Source organism: Equus przewalskii, chromosome 28 (genome assembly GCF_037783145.1).
Source record: "Equus przewalskii isolate Varuska chromosome 28, EquPr2, whole genome shotgun sequence".
Taxonomy (NCBI): Eukaryota; Metazoa; Chordata; class Mammalia; order Perissodactyla; family Equidae; genus Equus; species Equus przewalskii.
In genome coordinates, this window is record NC_091858.1 from 12,485,351 (window position 1) to 12,508,324 (window position 22,974).

The window sequence follows — 22,974 nt, forward strand, 5'->3', positions numbered from 1 at the left end:
CAGTATTCATTACAGCATACATAATTTAACATTTAACATTTCAATCCAAGTTAAAACAAACGAACCGACAAATAAAAACCTTGCTGTGGAGTGAACTTTTTAAAAGTATCTATCTCAAGGGCCAGCCTGGTGGCATAGTGGTTACGTTCATGAGCCCAGCTTCTGTGGTGGTCTGGGATTCGCAGGTTCAGATCCCAGGTGCCAACCTAGCACTGCTCCTCAAGCCACACTGTGATGGCATCCTACATAAAATTAAGGGAGATTGGCACAGACGTTAGCTCAGGCCCAATCTTCCTCACACATACACAAAAAGTATCTCAAGCCATGCTGCTTTCAAACTATAAAATACATTTAAAATTTGCCTTATAATAAATGATTACTGGGAAATGGAACAGTGCATCATTTGGGTTCCCTGTACCAGTATTTTTACCCATAAATAGTGAAGGATGCTTCAGGCCTGCAATCCTGAAATTAAATCTAAGTGACCAGAGTGAAGAACCTGGATGCTATGATCTACATAGCCCTTGAATCATACGCCATGCTATAAAGAATTAATTTTCTGAATGCAAGGAGTCTTAAAAGTCTTGATATTTTAGATCCCCAAAACTTATTGTGATGTTTTTGCCACCGCCAAGCTCAAGCCTTAGCTAAGACAGCTGGCCACTCGCTGCAGAACATATAAAGTCATTTCAAAACTTTTGAGCTATCATCCATGCCAATCCTCCTCTTTTTGCTTGAGGAAGATCATTCCTGAGCTAAATCCGCGCCGATCTTCCTCTGTTTGTTTACGGGATGCCGCCACAGCATGGCTTGATCAGAACAGCAAACCCAGGGCTGCCTAAATGGGGTGTGCGAATTTAACTGCTACACCATCAGCCGGGCCCCTTTCAAAACGTTTTAAATCGAATTATAAAGTCATTGAAAATGTCCCAGAATAGCCCCTTCATAAGAACTGAGGATGCCTGGAGGCTTTCTTAAGCAAGGCCCACTCCGTTCAGTTTAGGGAAAAGAACCCAGACCTCCATCTGAGTCAAAAAGAAGCCGGTAGCACGTACATGCCATTTATTTAGTCATTGAACAAATGTTTGTTGAGGGCCTACTATGTGTAAACGTACTACGAACTGAACACACATTCGACTTTAGGAAGCGGAACCCCTCTACGCAGTCCTCCTACCCAGCCCCGAATCGGCGTCGCTCCCGGCGTCCCCCGGAGGGCCTCTTGCTCCGCCCATTGCGCAGGCGCAGACGCGACGTCTTCCTGGCTCAGAAGCCTCCGCAAGTGCACGTGCATCGGGATCGCAGCTTTGTTCGTGAAGTTTCTTGGGGGACCTGTGGGAGAGGCTGCTTCTCCCGTGAAGACTTACCTTCTGAGGAGCTGACTGGGTAAAGAAGGCGGCTCAAGGTTTATGGGGAATGTAGCGGATGAGGGGAGGCGGTTTAGAAGCTGGCGGGGTTCTCGGGGAATTAAAGAGGGAAAGAATGTTAATTATCATGAAGTTTCAGGGATTTTTAACGTGGGCCCCAAGGTGAGCCTCCGAGGGGCCTGGCGCCCCGACAGGACGTGAAATGCTGGCTTTTCTCAGATGAGCTAATGCTCCTCATCCCCCCCACCCCGTGCCAGGAGCCACTGAGGTAGCCTGCTGCCTCCGTTAGGAGCCGGGGACATCGAGACACCGGGAGGGGCAGCCTTCCAGTTTGGACGTGTGACCGCCCCTCCCCTAACCCTCAGTTCTCAGCGGCCCGAACGCACAAGGGAGCATCCGAATCCTCCGTGGCCGCTGCCCCGAGCGGGCGCGTCGAGCGTTCGATTCGCGTTGGTTCCGGGACCCCCGGGTGCGGTCTCCCGGGGGTAGGCGTGGCTTCGTCGGGGCGCCACTTCGGGCTCACGCACGACCCGCGGCTCTAGAGCGTGGAGGCCAGGAACGCCGCCCGGGTGACGGCCGCTCCCGCGACGCCGCGAGGCGCTGACCTCCCCGGGCCACCCAGGCCGTCCGCGCGCCGCGTGGCCGCCGAGCGGAGCCTGCGCTCGGACGATGCCCGCCGGCGCCGGCCGCCCGCCCGCCGTCTCGCTGCAGGAGCCGGTGGAGTCGGCGGCGCTCGGGTAGGCGAGGGCGGCTCGGGAGCGGGGCGTGGAGGGCGCTCGGGCTCCGGCGAGGGGTACCCGAGGTGAGTGTCCTCCGACGGCCAACGGGGCGGGCGGACTTGCGCGCAGAGGTGCGGCCGCCGCGTGTCCGTGCGCTCCGGCCGTTGTAAGGCTGGGTGGAGGTTTTGCGAGGCTGCTTCGCCTTGGTGATTCCTGACTGCTGGATTCAGCTCTTTGAACATCTTGAAACTTTGCGGGTCCTACAGTGATGTAGGTGCAGAAAAAGTCCCCGAGCGTCAGGTAGTTTAATATGAGCCGCTTCCTACGTCCGTCCCCGCTCAGATCTTTGAAGGCAGTTTCCATCCTTTCCACGCTTGTGGTTGAGTTTATTCCATTTATTTATAGACTATTCCGCTTGAGATACGTGGCCGCCGTGGTGGCTGAGTGGAAGAAACTATTTAGTAATGATAATACAGAAAGTGGAAAGGTCGAGGGTGATTGGTAACTCCAAGGTTTTAAAAGATAACAGTTCCCCTCAAGTTTTAAAAATTGTGGGCTCCACGTGCAACGTGAAGCATGCCAACACCGTAAGTGCGTTGTTTGCTTTTTGGAGTGACAGGTGAATATGGGACTATTTCAGAGTATAAAGTCAAAGGGACACAAAATTATAATTTGCTTACGTTTTTTAATTTCCTTTTTGCTAATTGTGTGTTGTGTGTATGTGTAGACAGAGTAAAAATGGTACAAGCTTTAAGAAAAGTGTCACCGAGTTCACATTTAGAAAGTAATTTTATTTATTAAACGTTCTAAAAAGGTTTTAGGCTTCATTCAGAATATATCTTTGCTGATTGGAAAGGAGAATATATTTTAACTTTTGAGGTGAGGCCAAGGGGACTGGAGGAGTGAAATGAGTATTTAGAGAGATTTTCAATGCTATTTCCTTCTCACTTCTTAAAAGCCTCTAATTAAAAGAAAAGTCTGTCTTTACCTTATTGGTCAGATCTTTAAAAATCTGAACGTTACTTAATCATAAAGATGTCAGAATTTTGGAGACAATGCCTGAGCGTCTTGAAAACCCATGCACCTTTTCTTTTTAAAAGTTTGTTGGAAAATTCATATCACTAGGGAAAAATAATGAATTATCTGTAGAGGTCAGTTGTTGACCAATAGGAAAACTAACTTTTATTTACATTTTCTGAAATTTTAACTCTAGTGGCTAGTGATAATTTCAAATTTAGTATATATTTCAGCCATATTTTGTAGTTTAATACATTAAAAATGTTTTTTCATTTCCCACTATATGCATATGGAATCATTGCGTTGTTTGCCTGAAAGTAATTTGATGCTCTATGTCAATTGCCTCTCAATTTAAAGAATGTTTTATACAACCAGTAAAATAATAGTACTTTTATTAATAAAATATTGTAGTACCTTTACTCAATTGCAAGTGACCTGAGGATCATCACTTCCTCTCAGTTTACCAACGACTGTACTTGGTCCCCTTCAAACTATAAAGTTATGTTTTATTATAATGAAGGATGACATAATGTACCTTGATTGCAAAATTTTTAAATTAGGGAAAACCATCACCATTCTACAATATCCAAAGATTAATTTTAGAAAATCGGCAATTATGATGTTTGGTAAATGTATTGCTTTGGTCTTCTTTTGCTGTGTTTCTCTTTCCTCTCTCATTTATTTCAAAATATTTTTGCTTTCATGAAGGGTGATTTAGGGAATTTGAAGTGCCTGCATGTCATCCTGTTAGATGTGATAGAATCTGATTAACTCTGCAAACCCTGCATGTGTTGCACAGTTGGGATTAGTTTTCCTCTAAAACTTATCTTTTTTCTATTCATATTTTGTTACTTATCCTTATTTTTGAAAAGGAACTTTTTTTTTGCTCATTTGAACAAATATTTCCAGAACACCAGTATTTTATTCGTTGATTTGATGGATTTATAAGTGATATTATAAGGTGATTTATTTTTGCTTTGTAGTAATTTCAGTTTTATAAAAGTTAGTCTAGTAGACTAAGATTGTCAGAAATTAACTTTTCAGAGATAGCGATATTTTACAAGGTGAGGTGAAGCTGGGTAATAAACTGAGCAAAGTTCAGAAAATTTTAAACTCATGTATAGAGTAAATTTGATGATTGCCTTAATGAGCAACTTTGCTTATTAAGATAGTCCCTGAAGTCTGGTAGCAACTCTATATCCTTGGAATGTATAATCCACATAATGCAAAGTCTTTGTAATTACTGCTCTTTGAAACTAATGATAGCTGCTCCTAAGGGTCTGTCTTAATTACAACAGCTGAGACTTTGGCAAAGATGCAACTCCTGCTTTCCCCAGTGTGGCTGTGAGTATATGTGGACAATTAAATCCTTATCAGAACCTAGTCTTCATTTGGGGTAGCTGTGATAGTGCTTATTTTATTAGACCCTAGATAAACGATACAAGAAATACTTTGATTTTTAGATTTCTCTGAGAGGTTTAACCCACTGTAACTCAACTTGAGGATTTTGAGGACAATAATGCAATAGAGAAAATCACGAATTTGGATATCTAGCTTGTCGGGATACACATCTAAAACCTCCTGGCTAGTGCACATGCCTAAGGGGGAAAATACTTTCCTTTTACCAGTGAAGATAAAATTTTCTTTCTTTTACACTTTTATAAGCATGAGCTTGTCAGCAGTGGTATATTTACAGATTGAAGAGCAAGACTGTGAAGCGTATCTGTGTGAGAGAGAACAAGAGAAAGAGTGAGTAAATGGCGTTTTTTATGTTAAATCAGCAGGACCCATTGTAGTAATCTCGTACAGAGGTTCTTAACTTGGGATACATGGACTTCAGCGATTACTTGAAGCCCCTGATTGTTTGCAAAAAATGTGTGGGTTGTCTTAATTTTTATTGAGGAAAAGATATATGGCTTCATCAGACTCACTAAAGGGTGTGAGACCCTCTTCCCCCAAAACAAATTTAGCAGCAGTAAACTGGAGAGAGCTTGTTTCTAGAGAAAGACATTTTCCTTTTTATAAGCTGAAACAGCTAGATAGTAGCGGAATTAGAACTCACACCTAGGTTTCTGACTGCCAGTCCTTTGCTGCTTCCATCAGTCCACATTTACTGCACCTTGTGGTGACGTGCTTTGATAGGACAGTGTTTCATGCTCTGTGGCTTACGAGCGAAGCCTTGTTTAGAGAGACATTTCAAGCTCATGCAGGTATTTTAATGCCGGATCTTAGCAGAAACTATGAGCAAAAAATGAATCATCATCTGTAAAGGGAGATGTGAACAAATATTTCCTCATAGAACTAGATGAAAATATTACCACAGTTTTGTGCCATTAGTATAATAGAGCAAATCCAAGAGGGTCAAAGTTTTTGTAAGATCAACAGAATTTTTGCTAGTAGAATTACGTATCGTAGTGGTGGTCAGTCAAGTCTCTAAGCCCTTTGAGCTGGGAATGATCGTCTTATTTAAGGGTTATACATCCCTTACATTCTGTGTGGTGTGTGACATCGTATTTAGACAAGGAATAGGAAGCAATTTCAGCAAACAGCAAAAGAACAAATTTTACAGAAAAGTTTCACAAATGCATCTTTTCCTCGCTTTAGAAAACCCAATTTTTATGTTTTTCTTTTGTAGTTTTGTGTTTCTTTTTCTTTCCTTTGTGTCTTCCAAGCCCATTTCAATCTATTAAACCTCGTATTTTAGTTTTCCCAAATTTATTTTGTGCCTTCCTATCTGAGGTATTTAGTCCATACAAATACAAGCACTTTATACATACTTGTTCTCTCTGAAGGCTTCACCGGTCAGTAAATACATAGTATGAACTATTTGAAAAAGAATGAAGGAGTGTTAGATGATTAATATTAAACTATAAGGATTAAAAAATAACTTCCTTAGGTGATTAAACATGCACTAATAATAATAGCCGGCAGTTACATAGCACTTTACTATAAATCGATCATTGTTGTTTGTGTTGCGTGTATATTAATTCACTTAATACAGCAGGAGAATGTTGATTAACTGGATTAACTTACTAAGTAGATATTTGATTTTCCATTTTCATATTTTAAGAAACTGAGGCGCAGAGAAATTGGGTAACTGGTCCAAAGTTGCACAGTTAGTAAGGGGGAACAACAGGATTTGGACCCAGGTCATCTGGCTTTACCAAAGTGCCACTAAAAACGTTTGTCTCTAACCTATGGCTTAAATAAGTCAAATAATTTCTTTAAAAAACTATCTGAACTTATTAGGCTAAATTTTTTTAAAGGAAAGTTATTTGCTGCGCAGTTTGCTGAGTCTGGAAAAAAGCTGATGGCAAATTATTCTGTTTTGGTCACCTTATATTTGTGGACTCTCCAAAAGTGAGACTAAAATGTTTAGTTTAACAGAAGAAGAGCATCACGAAAGTCAAGAAAAATGATCCAGATTCATTTCTCTGCCTGAGGTGCTGTGACCGGTGTTCTAGTTACTTTTCTTCTGGGGACTCGACAACATTCAATCTTTGCCTACAGTGTTCTTTGAAGTGCTTTAAGTCTCCAGTCTGTCTACTTGATGTAATAATCCCTGCCAGGTTTATTTCCAGCACTTTAGACATTGCATGCCTAAACTGCTTCTACAGGATTTTTGAGAAGCTTGTTATTAAAGTTAGGTACAGTCTTAAAATGGATGTGATGTTAGAAATAGACAAATTATATTAAAATCCATGCCTGAAAGGAACATTAGTAAGGATGCACATTACTAGTTTATTGCTGATGTGAAAGAAGATTGCATGATTGCCAGTTGCTACCCTCAAATCTAAATTTAAATACGGAAAAGTTAATTTTTAAATGAACATTCTGCCTCTTTCTTGAGAAGAGTGTATAATTAGATAAATTTATTTAGGAATTATAATTGTGTATTAGTGTTTCTGGGCATGACTCCATTATACATATACATGATACAATATTAAATAGTTATCTTAAAAATTCTTCTCTTTATTATTCTAGCCTCAGCCATACATTTCTTACTTTTAGGTTCGGCAGACCGTAATAGGTGAATAATGGTTGGTGGCTGTATTTTCCATACCAAGATGTCTAGAAAATGAAATTGCTTTTGACTTCTTTGGACCAACACAGAAAGATAGCTTAATATGTTAAAATGAGAGGAACGCTTTGTATAGCAAGCATGATTCAATGCACAGTTCATGGATGTTGAAGGGCAGTCTGAGGAGGACCTTTGGCTTTTAACTAGAAAACAATGCAGTGCAGGAGGAGAAGCTGATTCAGTGTTGCCTCAGTCTTAGAAATTTATCAAGCAGTGCTTCGTGCATTACTTGTATAGTTATTTTTCCTATATTAATAAACATGCACTGTGGGGATTTTTAAATATGGCCAGTTTTAGAGATTACTTTGTTGTTGGGTAAAGTAACCGATAAGTTTTCTACAAAGATTACATAAGGTGCTCTTATTATTCTTTTTCCCCCAAGTTTTATGTTTTAAATTCCCTTGAAAATTGTGTCATTATCTTTAATCATCTGATTACTCCTTTGTATTTCCCTAATGTCTTTTAAAAAGTCTCTTAGCCATAATAGATTAGCTATTAATCTTATCCCTGTGTTTTTATAATAATTCCATAACTCGTTTTGCATGTAATTTCCATCTGCTGAGCAGAGAGTGCACTCAGTTTGAGGTTATATTGATTGATTTATCTGTTCCTTGTCTTTCACAGCCTGGTAGCACAATTTACTTCCATATGTTACATCCGTCTAGCAACACATCTAATTTCTAGGACTTTGGCCAGGCAGTCATCTCTCTATCTGCCTTGGGAGGACAAGAAGTGGCTTTAAGCTGGCAAAATGATGGCTTTATTGCTGTTTTCATTTGCTTTTCACTGTGTTTTCAGTAGGATAATTTAGAGGAAAGCAGTCTTTATATCTAATACTGGCACTCACTAGTAGTAAGCGTTATCCTCTCATTGTGTTCATCTATAAATGTTATGAAGCAGGGTTGGTAGAAGAAGGGTAGGTAATCCAGGTTATTTTTCTTGCTGTGGAATGGGTTGCACGTTATCCTTTGCTAGTTTACTCCCTGGTGGTGTGGTTCCGTTTCGGTCAAGCCAGTGTGAATCTGGTCATTTGAGAAGGTTGAAGGAAGGACTAGGACTGGAGGATTGAGTTAGTGAAGAGTTGAGCTGTTTTCTCACGTTTCTCTAAAGCCAGGATGACCTTGACCTCTTTGTGGAACCTGATCTGTTTTTACCAAAGTTCCTAGACTCCAAAGGGAAAGAAGCCCGGAGAGTCGTAACCCTTGAGGAACCCTTAACTTTATTCCCCTGCTGAAAAGCAGCTGGACTGGAAGTACTCTTTCCCATAGCCTAGACTCTTGGGATAGTCTTTAAAGTGTATAAATTAGTTTTTACTCTCATTTGACTGTGTATAATTAGAAAGAAACAGGATCCTCCTTGGGTTTGGAGTGAGAGCCTGCCTCAGACTTGTAGAGAAATCCATCCATACAGTACAGGACATTAAAACAAAAGTAGGACTTCTGAGTCACCACAGAGTAATAGAAATCTTTGAGTACTAGTTTTTGCTTCTAGTTTAGGAAACTCCTTAAATTGGGGCTTGGTTGATCCACCATAGACAACTGAACATGGGTCTTGTGATAAAATAGTTAAACCATATAGTTTAAAAGATAATCGCTCTTTTGCCTATTCTCTTTGCCCTGAGGGCAACAGACTAAATCTCAGCAATAAATATAGATGAATAAGCCTTGAAAATGTGCTGGTAATTCTTACTGTGCCTGATCATCTAGATTGGTGCTTTTCAAAATGTGGTCTCTGGACCATCAGCATCACCTGGAAATTTAATAGAAATAAAAATTCTTGGGCCTCAGCTAAGACATATTGAATTGGAAACTCTGGAGGTGGGACCCAGTAATCTGTGTTTCAATAAGCCCTCTAGGTGATTCTGATATATGTTCAAGTTTGAGAACCACTAATCCTAGAACATCAAGAATGAACCATGGTGTTTTGCTAGTGCACTGCTTCAGCGTAAATACCTTATTGCTCATGTGGGTATCACTGCCCGTGTATACACCAGGAAAAGACAACCTGCATTATTAGTATTACATTGAACGTTACACAAAGTAAAATTGTTGGTGGCCTTCAGAATTCTATTTCCCTCTCTTCTTGCTGAGTACCTGGAATAAGGTAACTGCTTGATAAATACTTATTAAATGAATTCTTCCCACCCCCAAAAAGCAAAACAACGTTCTCTTTTTTATTTCTTGTGGATTCTTCCTTTGCAGGAGCATTAAGCCTGAAAGTGAGGTTCCCAGTTAAGAACATTTCTTTCTCCTAATAGTGATATTGGTTAAAGGAGATTGCTGATACTAAAAATAAGAAAGAAGAAAGAGACAAAAAAGACATAGTTCCTATGTAGCTGATTGTATGCTTTCCTCAGAATTATCTACCAGTAGCTCTCAAATGTAGCCTACATCAGAATCACCTGGAGAACTTGGCAGACATAGATTGCTGGGCTTAACTCCTAGAGTTTCTGATGTGGTGGGTCTCGCATGGGGCCAGAAGATTTGCATTGCAAAGTTTCCAGGTGATACTGATGCTGCTGGTCTAGGGACCACAGTTTGAGAACCACTGCCCTTAGTTCACTAAGACCAGAAATACAGGTAATTTCATGAATGTGAATGTTAGCTCCTGGTGCTTACGGAGCCAGTGATCTGTAAATGGAAAGTATAGTATACACCTGGATAGCCAACCTAACTGAATTTTTTTTTCAGAGGTATCTGTTAAGATCTTCTTCAGCATAAGACTTTTTTCCCTACACTTCTTTAAAAACTGACTCAAAACTCACCTACCTAAATAATTTGAGTGGAACAGATTCTTCATCCAAATCTTGCCACACCGGTAATTTCATTTCTCTGCTGCTTTTCACCTCAGGGTTTGTTGAGAGTTTAGCTAAGCTACTCCATGGTGTTGCTGCCTCGGCATGTGTTCTGTTTGTCCACGCAGCCTGCAGTGACCTTAAACTGACAGTAGCCCCCTCATGCAAGTGCATGCCCTACATAGTAGCTGTCAGTCACAAGCAAATGGAAGTTTCTGATACGTCTTCCCTCATGGCCCTTATGATCAAAAGATTCCCCTCCTCCCATTGCCTTCCCTTTTTGCAACCCTTAGATAAGACTCCCTGTGGCTTACCAAAACCCTGCTCTCTTGGTTTGAGTTGACCAGTCCAGCCTTAGCCCAGGAACCCCAAAGCACTCCACTCACAGACCGTAATAGGGGTATGTGCCCCAGGTCCTGCCTCTCCCTGCGCTCTGCCTTGACCTGCCTATGTTGTCCCTTGAGATGTGTCAAGTACTTCCTTCAGGACCTGTGAATAATGAACTTCTCTATTTCATTTCCTTTTGTGTCTGGTTGAAGCTTGGCTCACCATCCAGCACCCTGTGCTCCATTTAATGAGTTAATTTGACATATTCATAACAAGCTTACTTAATTTTACACTATAATTTTGTACCCAAACATACGTTGCTTCTATATCTTATTTGTTTCTCTATTTTCTGTCCTCAAATTGAAGTTCATAAAAAATGAGAAAGTTGGCTTTTCTTTTGAATTTTTTCTCACAATGAAACACTTTTTGTAGACTTAACTCCTTGTCACTTGGATTCTTACATAACACATTCTTAGCATTTGCTGAAACATGTTAAAATGAGGTGAAACTGAGGCTTTTTTTCCTCCAACTCTTTTATAAGCCTTTTTTCTTCTTGCTAAACGGGTAGTTGTGAAGAAGGAAATCTGAAGTATCTCAATGAATACAGAATTCTTACATTTAATAGAAACTTTAGTTGAATAGTTTCCCCCATATCCATATAAACACACAGAGCCCTCTGTGAATTAAATTTAGTGTTACTGTACTAGATAGGTTCTAGTGGAGAAGAAAAGTCTTGAAGACGGTTTTAGGTTTTTTTGTTTCTTTTTGCTGAGGAAGATTTGCCCTGAGCTAACATCCGTGCCAGTCTTCCTCTATTTTGTATGTGGGTTGCCTGACACATGATGGCTGAGAAGTGGTGTAGGTCCAGAATCTAAACCTGCAAACCTGGGCCACCAAAGCAGAGTGCTCCAAACTTAACCACTATACCACGGGGCTGGCCCCAGTTTTTCTTTTAATGGAATGTCTCCCATGAATTTGTGGAAAGACTTACCAAATCAGTACCTTCTTTGTTAAAACCTGTGGTTGGTGTTGCTCTGTAATTTCAGTGACACTATAGCCAATTTTTTTTTCCTATTTCGAGGGGTTATTTTTAACCACTGTTTTGCCATTACAGAAAGTCTGAAACAGCTCTTTGTAAGTGTCTTTGCCTTAACGTGCTTCTTTGAGCAACTTTCATGATCAAATTAAAAGGCAATTGGTAACTTTTATATCCTCATACATATTTGTTTTTTATACATGCCAGTTGTGTTAATTTACACATTTGCTTGAGAGTCTTATTAATACACTGACTTATAAATTATCCTTTAACTTACTATAATTATAGTGGACATGCAAAGGCCACTAATCAATTTCCAGAGGTACATATTACCCATATAGTTATTACTAAATATTTGATGCCATTATTGATATTCTTATGTGAATGCCAGCTCACATCATGGGAATTTGGGTTGGAATAGACCTTCACTATCAAATTGCTCAGAATTTCTAGTGTGCAAATTATTTGGCATTTCATTTTTATGTGCTAGTCTCTCATCCTTATTACCCTGATACTGTGTGACTATACCTACTCCTGGTTGTTTCTTTATATTCTCTACTTTTATTTCTTTGAGTCTCTTGGGCAATGACACTTCATTAAAGCACCTCAGTAAAACATAGTCAAAACAATAAATAAGCAAAAGATAAGATGTTCTTTTATTTATACATTGAGCGTTAAAATGTGTAGTAATGATATTTTCTTTTCAAAAATGGATCTACAGTGTCTGTTTTAAATAGCTTTTTTATTTTCTTGAATGTTTAGCTTGGAGAAAAGAAAAAATTAGAATTTGCAATCAGTCCCAAATTTTAGTGGATGTTTCGCTAATGAAAAATACCTTTTTCTAAAGAATGTGTAGCATTTTAATATATGGATTAGTACCATGTAGATATTACCATGTTATCAGTAGTAGTAGTCTGAAGTCAAGGCATAAGTAGTGTGTTCCTGAAATCAAGACATAAACCTGAAGCTAATTATAACAGGTCATTAGGATTTGGACTAATTATAGTACTTTATTGTTTCCATGGTGCATACAATCAGAGTTAAGGTTTAAATGCTTCTAGAAAGAAAACTTAAGAACTGGTTGGGATAGTGTAGTGATTTAGAATCCAGACATCAAGCCTGGACTTGAAAATCAACTTTGCAGTTGGATAACCCTAGGCAAGTTTCCTAAACTTTCTGAGTCTCTGTTTTCTCACCTGAAAAAATGGGAGTAATACTACCAATCAGTGAGGATTAACTGGGATGCTGTGTATAAAGTACCTGCACAGTGCGTAGAATGTATTGTAACCATTTACAATGACTGTTAATTAGAATTTTGGCATAAAACTAGCAGTGTTACTACTTAGTGTTTAGTATTTTTTGCTCTATATAAAAATCCAGGAGCAAGCTCATTTGCTATGTCACAATGTCATTTTCTCTACTGGATGGCTGCATAAAAGTGGTAGGCTGATTGTATTCAGCAGATGAGAATGCACTGAAGGGAAAAGAAAGCAAAGACTTAATGAGAAAAGAGTGAGAAAGGAGAAAAGAACGCAAAGGTGTGAGAGAGAAGGCACTGAGACATGCAGAAAACAGACGCCCCCCTCCCCTCGAAATGAAACAGGAGTGAAAGGAAAGCAGAAATAAGGAGAACAAAACAATGGAGAGGACTAGAAAGATTATTCTGGGGGAGCTTCTGACCATGATTCTCTACATATTTCTGCCTTTTTTTTGTAGAGTTGCTATTTTTCATCTATGGATTGAGTCCTGATCATAACCATATGATGATAGATTCCATTGAAGAGTGGTAAGTATTTCAAATAATGGCTTTACTACTGCTATTACTTACAATACTGTATTGATGTTTTTTTCAACCCACTTTGGGTAAACTCTTCTACTTTACAATTGACTTAATAATTTGGCAATAAAAAAGATACATGAAGAACATGTGTATTTTTTCACACACTGGAATACTTTTAAAGTACACACGTATTTATCCTTCACAGTAATTATTTATTAGATACTTATTTTGTAAGGAACTATGGTTGGTGCTGGAGACAGAAAATGGGTAAATTATGGTCCAGTGAGGAAGATTGGCCCATACAAAACTGACCTTAATTTAGCATAAGTATTGAATCTTTGAATAACTAAATTGGAATGTCAGGCCAATATGCAAAAATTGCTTAGAACATTTGTGGTATTCAAGATTTGGAATTGCCCTTTGAACCAGTACATAAGTAGGATAAAAAATTTATTTTTTATCACCAGATTTTTTTTGGTTTTACATTTTTAATCAAAAGTAGTATTGCCACATTTGGTCACCAATATATTAATCAGATGGATTTTAAATGATAGTTGGTTGGTTCTAAAAGCAAAACATCTCAGAGGATGGAAATTGGACCAGCTGTTGACATTTAAAAAACAAAAGCGCCGTAGTCATAGACAGAAGTACTCCAGGCCGTGAATTTTCTAGGTTGTTTAAAAGTTAGGAAAGGGATCAGAGCTGTTTAACTTAGGAAGCTATCAAACTTTTATGGCATCAGCCAGCATACGGTGTATAATTTCTTACATATGCCTGTATGTGGAGCCACAGAGAAAACTTAAATAAAGCCTAGAAGTGGTGGAAAGAGGATAGGTCTAGGAGGGGGCAAAATATTGTACAGTTCAGCATACAGTTTTAAGCCGGACTGAAATGCAGGTGAGAAGAGTAAAGCTTAGGAGCAGACGTTTAGCAAGTGGCAGAATCAGAACAGTGGGAACCCATGTCTGCTGATTTGTAGAGTCCGTTCTCTCCTGTATCATAAATACTTTTTAAAAAAGTGTTTTCAAGCCAATTTCCTGAAGACAATTTAGGATGACAGTGAGAAGTTGGATTGTTCAGTCGCAGGAGTATGCGTTCTCTAGCCAGGTCACCCTCAGCTCCTTGTAACCAGGCCAGAGAATTTAGATATTTCCCCTCCTTCCCCCATGTTTTAACTGGTCAGTATGATCAGTTCTAGGGTTTTTGGCATTTGGGAAAAAAATTGCTTTTTCAATCTTAGTAAAGTCTTCAAAACACGTCTGAGATTTTATTTGGTAACTCTCAGATTTTTATTTGGTAACATTCTGTAATATATTTACTACATTCACCCCACGGTATTAAGGTTTTATTCTTCCCACAAAGTTCAAGTCCGTACAGTTTTACCGTAGATTTCTAGGAATTCAGAGGTACAGCACATTCTAAGGTGTGATATTGTCTTGATATAGCGTGTCTTTCCAGGGAAGTGATTGATACGGGCACTGATTTTCAGAAGCACACAGGTTCTGCTTGTCTAAAGCCTTTAAACCTAAGTAAGACAAGTATCAGCAGAGCAGAGCTGTTCTCTTGGGGGTTGTGTTGGCTTTTTTTTTTTTTGTAATCATCCTTGTTATTTCTTGGTAGTGAGTCCATGTAGCTCTTGGAGTTACTATGCAGTTGTTAGAAGCCCTTGTCTCTGACGCACAGTAATACCTCCAGGGAACTAGGGCTCAACAGATGGCCCGTCTTCTCCAAAAGGATTTGATAATCTCCACATGGTGCTCTTTCTAAAGATTCTGAGATTTGGCAGTGGCAAACTAAACAGGAGGAGCTGAAAAGAAATGATTAGATAGTCCTAATGGACATTTTAAATAAGATTAAAAGCATGATAAAACTACTCTTGAGCCTCATTTGCTATTTTGTTTTCTCTTAATTTTATATGAAGAGGATGGAGATGATCTAAAAACATTTTTTATTTAATAACTTCTACCTTCTGTGTATGACTGAGGGGCAGTTTTTGAAAAAGAAAACTTCCTGATTATCATTCTGCATTTAGGCATTCCAGATGTCCCTCTCTCCTCCTACGCTCCGGGTTACCTAGAGCCAAATCCAAGTTAAAGAAGAACTTGAGAGAGAATTAAGGATAGAACTTGCTAAGTCACTGCAATCAAATTAAGCTTTCTTGAAACGTATGTGTTCACAAAGTGTTGACATGTAAACCTCTGAATAACCTCTAAATTTACCTAAGGGGATACGTGTCACATCATAATGGCTTCATAGATGTTGAATCTGAAATCCGTGAGAAGTGATCGATGCTCAACCAAATGCTCCTGCCCAAATTGATAGACAGATAAGGTCAACAACATTCTTTGAGTGAAACGAGAATTGTTTAACAGTTGAATTTTACTGATAGCAGCTTAGGGGCATCGTCTGCCGCTTCAACAAAATTTGGCTTCAAGCTTCTAGTTCATGAAAAACAATGTATTGTTTAACTTTACCTCTGCAATCCTCACTCCCCAGTTCAACAGACATTTATTGAAAATCTATTTGTGTAAAGTTAGGTGTGAACTTTTGAGTCATTTTGCTGTATATTTTTTTCATATGAGCCTTTTTCCTTCTCATCACACGGATCATAAGCCTTTAGATTGTGACCTTGCTCTCTAACAATTAGTTCAGCCTCAGCTATTGGAGATTTCCTAAAAATCCTCCAAAATTCATATTTTCCTTCTTAGTGTTTTATTCATTTATTGTGCTATCAGAAGGAATTTCTTTCTCCAGTTTTCTGTCGTCACTCCGTTCCTTTCCATGGGCCTGTATCTTCCTGCTTTTGGCTGCCTCAGTCTAATGCTTCATTTCCACTTGGATGGACACTCTTCATTACCAGAAACTGTCACTGTGCTAGTATTGCAGACAGTCTCTTTGCCCACAGTCTCTTTTCTTTCTGTGCTTCCCACTCCATCTCTCCTATGGTGCTTTTTTAGCTTCACTGCAATCTCTACCCCTTTCACCTTATATTTTTTATCAGCTTCTTTTAGCATCCTTTGTATCATTATTGAAGGGGGATTTACCCAGGTTATTCATTTCATTAATAAACTTCCTAATATTCTAGATGTTGTTTCCCCTGAAATGCCTTAGCATTGCTAGAAAGTATTATGATTGATTCTAGTGTACATTTACATCCAACTTGAGGTTTTTTTTTTAAAAGAACAACAAACGTTTTTTATCTCACACAGCTTTTGTGGATCAGGAATCTGGGAGTGGTTGGCTGGCTGGTTCTGGCTTGAGGTCTCCCATGAGGTTACAGTCAAGATGTTGGCTGGGGCTGGAGGATCTGCTTCCAAGATGGCGCCTCACATGGCTGTTGGCAGGAGGCCTCAGTTCCTCCCCACATGGACCTCTCCCTTGGGCTGCTTGAGTGTCCTCATGACATGGCAACTGGTTTCCTCCAGAGCAGGTTGTCCAGCTAGAGCAAGGAGGACACCAAATATTTTGGACACACACCATTACTTCAGCCACATTCTCTTCATTAGAATCAAGTCCTTAAGTCCAGCCCATATTTAAAGGGAGGGGAATTAGGCTCCACCTGTTGGAGGGAGAAGTATCAACCAATTCAGGGACCCGTATTTAAACTCCCACACTGCTCTAGGATACCAGGAAGAATGAAAGGCCTTTTTTGTTGTCTCCTTCCCAATAGGCAGCCAAATCTTAGGATTCTAAATCTGAATGCCCTTGCCAGAGGGGATTTTTTTTTTTCTGAGATAACATTGGTTTATAACATTATATAGGTTTCAGATGTACAAGATTGTAATTTGATGTCTGTATATACTACAGCTATAGTGCAAGATTGTAATTCAGTGTCTGTATATACTACAGCTATAGTGCACTCACCATCAAGTCTAGTTTTCATCCATCACAATGCAGTTGACCCCCTTTACCGAATTCACCATCCCCCAACCCCCCAACTTGAATTTTTTAATATTATGTTCTCAATTAGGGATCTAGTCTTGTTTCCTCACAAATATGTAACCATTCATCTTGGCACCATTTAATAAATAAACCATCTCTTTCCTAACAAATTGAAAAGCCACCTGTATTATATATTAATTTTTCGTAGATGCTTAGATTTATTTCTGGACTCTTTTTCTGGTTCTACTATCTATATATGTCCTATGCTAATACTTTATCATTTTGATTATAGTAATATTGTAATAAATTTCAATAACAGCAAGGATATTGGCTATTCTCAGACACTTATTCTTCCACATGAATTTTAAAGTCATTTTTTTCTAACTGCAAGAAAAAAATCTTATTGGGATTCATAAAGAAATTGTCTTAAGTGTATCTTTCTTCCTCTTGATCAGCCTTAGCAGAGTTATTTTTCAGGGTTTTTTGGTCTTTATGAAGAACTGATTTTGTCTTTTGTTAAGACAGTTCTCTATTATAAGATTGTTTTCTTTCTCTTATTTTAATTAAATGAGACTTTCAATGATTAAGTGCGAGTTAAAAGTTATGAACTCTGTAAAAAAGCCTGCTACCAGGAGAATTAGGAGGGGTAAATTAACAGAAATAACAAGAGTGCAATTAGTAGCAGTTATTGAAAAAAATACATAATCAGTGTTTACAAATCAGTGAGTTGAGACTCTTTACCAAACCAATTAATTATTCATCCATCTTGTTAGCCTGGAAATTAAAACATGCATGCATAACTTAAGTCTAAAGTTAATTAGTGGGGCCGGCCCCGTGGCTGAGTGGTTAAGTTCCAGTGCTCCGCTGTGGCGGCCCAGGATTTCGCCTGTTCGAATCCTGGGCGAGGACATGGCACTGCTTGTCAGGCCACGTTGAGGCAGCGTCCCACATGCCACAACTAGAAGGATCTGCAACTAAGGTATACAATTATGTACCAGGGGGATTTGGGGAGATAAAGCAGGAAAAAAAATAAATAAAGTTAATTAGTATGTTTACCTTCCTTGTAGATAATGTGGGATCTTAGAACGGTTTTAACTCCATCTCTCTGGGGTCAACATGTTAGAAAATACAAAAGTAGAAAATAAAAAGGAATTTAACCGATAACCCAAGCCATAATTATTGTTGAACTTTTGCTCTATTTTCTGCCAGGTTTTTTCCCCCTCCTGAATTTACTCAGTGACCCATGGTGTTTGCTTCTAATAGAAACAGGCTAGTTCTTTCCACTTATAGCAGACTGTCTCCTCATACATTCTTTTTAGTGAAGAGTTATGTGACAACCCAAACCCTGAGTTTAGTTATATATTTACATTAAAAAGTGTTACTCTGCATAGTACTTATAGTGGGAGAACAGGGATATGCCAAGAATGGTTTCTTTCCAGGCACATTTCTAGTGAGAAAGGGCTTTTTACAATTTTGTTCATTCTTCTACTGTCTAATCCCTGTTTCTTCAAGATTTTATTACTTGAATATAAGCACTTACCGCTGAATGTTTTTCTTTTACATTGTTTGCAAGTTTATAATTACTATTCTTTTAGCCTTGATTTTCTTCTATATACAGAATATTATCACTTTCTATATAGCGTTTGATGAACTAGCCAATTCCAAATGAAAGTACAAGCATTGCTTATAAAAATGTCAGGTGTGGGGCCCGACCTCGTGGCTGAGTGGTTAAGTTCACCTGCTCCGTTTTGGCGGCCCAGGGTTTCACCGGTTCAGATCCTGGGCACGGATATGGCACCGCTCATCAGGCCATGCTGGGGTGGCATCCCACATGCCACAACTAGAAGGACCCACAACTGAAATATACAACTATGTACCGGGGGACTTTGGGGAGAAAAAGGGAAAATAAAATCTTTAAAAAGAAAAAAAAGTGGGGCCGGCCCGGTGGCGCAGCGGTTAAGTTCGCACGTTCCGCTTCTCGGCGGCCCGGGGTTCACTGGTTCGGATCCCGGGTGTGGACATGGCACTGCTTGGTGGCCATGCTGTGGTAGGCGTCCCACGTATAAACTAGAGGAAGATGGGCACGGATGTTAGCTCAGAGCCAGGCTTCCTCAGCAAAAAGAGGAGGACTGGCAGTAGTTAGCTGAGGGCTAATCTTCCTCCAAAAAAAAAGAAAAAAAGAAAAAGAAAAAAAAGTATCAGGTGTGTTACAAAAACTGAATAATGCAAATAAAATTAAGAATTAAAAAGGACTTGGAACATTTCTATAATAATAACCACTGCAACAACAAAAGCAAACTTTGCCCCCGTATTCCTCAGAATGTTATCTGGATCTGTGAGAACTCTGACGTATGATAGCAAATTTCATGGATGACTTCTGATTTTTCCATCAAAGTGAATACTCTGCCTCTCTCTGAAAGATGTTATACTCTTCTTCTTTGATATCCTGATTCCTGTCAAAGTTGTTGCCACAGGTAATGGCATAATCGTACAACTTAGTTTTATCCAAATATGAATTATAAAATATGCCACTTTTTAAAAAAATTAACTTTTGCTTTTTAATCAAACTGATATTTGCATATAATTTAAAAAGTCGTGGTCCAAAAGATGTATAGTGGAAAAAGTTGTCCGTTGTCCCACTGTCTTCTATTCCTACTTCCTAGGGGCAGCTGCCTTCAACTCTTGTTACTTTCCTAGTTATTCACCTCTACACTTATAAATAATATGCTTTTACTAGTATTTCTTGGTTATCAGAGGTAGAAATTATGCATTGATTTTTGTCATCATAGTAGATGAGAACATAGCTGTCCCACCCAACCCCTGCCATCCCACTCCCTTCCCCCATTCTTCCAACATACTTAAGTTTTTTTGTTAAAAGTCAGTGCTCACATTGTTATGATCCAGATATTGTTTACTACAACTGTGACCATCTGTAACTACCTTCCTTAGAATTAATGGTTTGTTTAGCCTGCTTTTTTATAAATCTAATCATTTTTTTCTGTAGATGTGCTAGTAATTGCCAGTAATGTGCTAAGACATGTAAGTTCCTTTTTTCTTTTTAACCTTTTTCTTTGAACGTCTTTTAGACCTTTCCATTTTCCTGCTTCAGTCTAGACTGATAGCTTCCTGGAAATTGTGTGCCACTCTCATCCATCTTGGGTTTAGAACCTGTGTTGGATCCATTCATTTTTTTATCCAGTGTTATCTTCATTTTAGATTCATTCTCTTTCTTTGCAAAGCGCATCTTCTGGTAGCTCTCTAAGACAGGGTGTGTGTTAAATATATATGTGCTTTACCCCTCGCATACCTCGAAGGGCTTTCTCTTACCCGAGGACTGACACTGTGAGCCTGGCAGGGTAAAAGAGCTAAGGCGTCTGTTTCCACCCCAGCCCTCTTTTTCCTGGTGTTACTTGAGTCATGAAACTTGAGTCTGCCCAGTAAGAACAGCTGCATTTTGGTTGCACAGTCCGTGTCTCTACTTCTATGAGTTTCATAGTCACTGGTGATTACAGCCAAAACTATCAAAGACGACAGTATTTGATCAAAGAAGTATCCTTTGTCTATTCATAAAGTTATCATAGGATCTAGTAGCAGTGGTCAAATTCGTCAGAGATTTGATTTTACCTTCTCTGCATGTCACTAGATCAGTAAATTTTAGAACATTGAAATAGTTCCAGTTAGGATGAACACAGTCCAATTATAGCTGTTTTTAAGTTTATGATTACTTCTTAAGTAAAGTTTGAGTTCAGATCAATAAAAAATATAAAACTCACTTACTTCAAATAAGTCATTAAAAGCTAAGTTTTTAATATAGTAATACAGTTCTGGTTGAACACAGTTCCTCCTGATTCAGGCCTCTGATTTCTCTGTCAGTAACGGACTGGCTGTTAGGTCAGAGTGAGAGCCAGTATGGTACTTTAGGAAATTTGTAAAGTGTAATAGTTAACAATAGGGAATGGTAAAAGGAATTTATTGGGACTATTGAAAAATAGTAAATTTTCAGTGGTCAGTTTTTTTTTTTTTGGCAGCATTCAGCTGCTACTCAGTTGTGTAACATCTATCATATTCGTTCTGTTCTAGATTGCCATTGATGTAAGATCTTTATCAACTTAATAGTAATCTGTTTATGGAGAAGATAAAAAATACTGCATTAGAATTCATATTGATGTTAATATATGTCCTGATTCAGAAACATTGAAATTTGAAAAAATAGGTTTCCTGGAATTCTGATATAATACAGTAGTTATATCAATCATCAATCTGCCTACATAATGAAACCCCATTAATGGATGGTGAGGAGGAGGAAGGCTCTTACTATAGATCTGTAAAGCACAAATTTGTCTAAACCCTTCTGTATATTTTTTCCTAGACTGACTTAGTCATTCACCTGGTATAGGATTGAAAATTTTCGATTGAGACCCACCAAGGTTGTTACACACTGAGCTGATGACGTGCCTGCTGAGATATTTCTTCTCTTCTAAATTGTTTAGTTTTACTTCTATTTTTTAACTTTATATAAATGAAATCATACTTTAAGTAATCTTTCACGGCTTGATTTGACGTTGTGTTTCAGATGGCTGTAGTTGATTCATTTTCATTCACGTGTTGTGTTTCCTGGTATGTACACTGCGGTTTATTCACTCCGCTGGTTGGTAATGGACGTTTCACTGATAGTGCTGCTTTGAACATTCCTCTACTTTCCTTTAGGTATACGTGTGCAAGAGCTTCTCTAAGGCAGTGGTTCTCAGAGATTTTGGTTTTAGAATCTGCTCTGTTTCCACCCTCACTGGAGTGTAATGCTGTACAATTCGAACGCTAACCATCTGGACTTAGTGTCAGACCCCGCAAGTTAGGGGCTGATTCCAACACAAAACTGCCCTTACTTCAGATGCCAGTCTCAAGGGGGGTCCTCAGGCCATCCACACTTCTGACCAACTGGCTACCAATTCAAGGGTTCTCATGAACTCTTCAGTTTCGATAGTTTGCTAGAACAATTCACAGAACTCAGGAGAGCACTGTACCTACAATGAGGACTATATCTATTGATATTTACTGTACTAAATTAAAAGCAAGAAACTTAAAAACATTTATTTTTCATTTAGAAATAATGCATCTGTTACATGTGCCATAAATAATATTTTAATGAAAAATAATTATTTACCAAAGAAGAATGCCATTGTTTTACATTTGTTAACCTAAAAATAAAGGACCGAAATGAGAGGCAGAGAGACATTTATTTTGGGATCAAAGAATTGCAATTCCAGGTACACAGATTCAGGTAGCAACCCAAATAGTGTCCAACTAGAGAGTGAGAGGCAGGCGCTTTTAAAGGCAAAAGAGGGAGGTTCGTATTACAAAGAATGTTCCTTGGCGTTGTTGGAAGAAAGCTGATGTTGGCTCAACATAATTGATTGCTAAGGCTAGCTGGGGGGAGGCAAAGGGCCATCACTGTGATGAGCTTGCAGCATCACTTGGTTCAAAAGTTCATGTTCTGCCCTATGAGGACATGGGTAAGACCCCTTTCCTTAATGGCTTTCCGACTCCATTTTAAAGCCTTTATACATAAATGACTCTGTTTTATTTCACATTTTTCCCATTTGATAAGATCTTTTTCTGAAAGCATTGCTGATCAACCATAGATTTGTGTAGTCCCACGTCACTGGGATGGACCTGTCCCAAGAAAGTTAGTGTCCCATGTTGGGGGGGATTTTTTTTTTTCCTTTCTTACTAATGGTTATTCCAAGGAGTCAGTGTCCTAAGGGTTAGGCCACATTTGAGAAACAAGGAGACAGTCAGGAAATGACTCTTAAGCAGTTCCCTTGACCAGGAATTTCATCTGGTTACCTCAAAGTTCATGTGAATAAGCCTTATCTATCATTTCCGTACACTGAGTAACCATAATCTTGGTGTCTGAGCAGATCTGAGTAATTAATAGCATAAGAAATTTAAATACAAGTACACATAGTAGAATTTC

General features: G+C 38.9%; 1 protein-coding gene across 1 annotated transcript in view; it reads left to right on the forward strand.

Moving 5' to 3' along the window:
* Positions 1-1,561: 1,561 nt before the first annotated feature.
* TEX15 (testis expressed 15, meiosis and synapsis associated) overlaps positions 1,562-22,974 on the forward strand; it is an 80,257-nt gene continuing 58,844 nt past the window's right edge. Inside the window, exons 1-2 of the mRNA XM_008541675.2 lie at positions 1,562-2,101; positions 13,055-13,124. The gene's annotated coding sequence lies outside the window, so the exon portion shown is untranslated. The remainder of the gene's footprint in view (positions 2,102-13,054; positions 13,125-22,974) is intronic.